Raw genomic sequence first — 1,703 nt, 5'->3', positions numbered from 1 at the left:
GGGGGGGGGGTTGGTGTGGGGGGTTCTTGGCTGCCGTTTCCAGTTGAGGCTTTTAGCTCTTCCCTGGAGAGAAACTGACACCACAGAAGAAGAAGTGAAGCAGCAGTGAACCTCTGCTGCTGGTGATACACTGACATCTCCTGACCTCATGTTTGTTGTTGTTGTTTGTTCTTGTGGTTACTATGGCGATGAGGTGTAAATGACCTGCAGGTTATGGTGATACGATGGAGGTGTTTTTGTTTATGTGCAGCATTCCTTCACCTGGCTGTGATGATATGGGCCAGGAGAGTGGATGAGGGCTTTTATCTGGAGTAAATGGAGAGCTGAGGCGGACGATGGAGGAGATGAACAACAGTTCAGTTAGTTACTGATGCTGGAATTAAAGGAGCAGTCCACTGAGTTCAGTTGTTTGTGGCCGTGGAAGGAACCGTCTAAAATCTGAGAACATCATTGTCACGTTGAGTTGGAAACACTGAAACCAGGTGGAAAAATTGTCTTTAATAACAAAAAGAAACACAAAAATCAGAAAATCCAAGAAGTCGGGAGCTTGACGGACAGATACTTGACAGATGGAAACAGAAACAAACTGGGACAAACTGGATTTCCACAGTAGAACAACTGACAGTCTGACAGAGACTAAATACACACCAGGGAATTCAGACACTTCACCAGGTGAAGTACTCAGATGAAACACATGAGGGCGTGGCAGACAATCAACCAGGAGGGAAGCAGGACAAAGACAGGACTTAAAAACACTAGCTAATAGTGGTTAACACTGGCTAATAGTGGCTAACACTAGCTAATAGTGGTTAACACTGGCTGATAGTGGCTAACAGTGGCCAACACTAGCTAATAGTGGTTAACACTGGCTAATAATGGCTAACACTGGCTGATAGTGGCTAACAGTGGCCAACACTAGCTAATAGTGGTTAACACTGGCTAATAGTGGCTAACACTAGCTAATAGTGGTTAACACTGGCTAATAGTGGCCAATAGTGGCTAACACTAGCTAATAGTGGCTAATAGTGGCTAACACTAGCTAATAGTGGTTAACACTGGCTGATAGTGGTTAACAGTGGCCAACACTAGCTAATAGTGGTTAACACTGGCTAATAATGGCTAACACTGGCTGATAGTGGCTAACAGTGGCCAACACTAGCTAATAGTGGCTAACACTGGCCAACACTAGCTAATAGTGGCTAACACTGGCTAGCACTGGCTAATAGTGGCTAACACTGGCTGACAGTGGCAACACTGGCTGATAGTGGCTAATAGTAGCTAACACTGGCTAATAGTGGTTAAAATGTTCTTAAATCATTCAGGTATTTTCTCTCTGTTCAGCAGGTTGTCGTCTCACCATTAACTTCCGGTCTGATGCACATCTGTACAGCTGCTGCCTCCACAGGTCAGCTCTCCAGGTGAAAACACACACATGTTCCCCTGCACACCTTAGGCCTGTGTGTGACACTAGAGAAAACTTAAGCCATGAACCTGATAATTTAATAATACGATAACTAATAATCACTAATGTGTTTAATAATAGTGAAAAGGGTTTAGAAAATACTGATCATATGAAAACACTGATCATATTACATCAGTGGATTGAATTTAAAATGGTATCATGAGTTCAGTTCATGTCTTTGATGTTCATCATGATGGATGCCACGCCTCCAGGACTCAGGTGACATCATGATCTCTAACAC

Source organism: Seriola lalandi, unplaced genomic scaffold (assembly GCF_002814215.2).
Source record: "Seriola lalandi dorsalis isolate HSWRI2012SDOR001 ecotype SW California unplaced genomic scaffold, Sedor1 jcf7180002054615, whole genome shotgun sequence".
In the NCBI taxonomy this organism is placed as follows: domain Eukaryota; kingdom Metazoa; phylum Chordata; class Actinopteri; order Carangiformes; family Carangidae; genus Seriola; species Seriola lalandi.
This window is presented reverse-complemented; position numbering follows the sequence as displayed.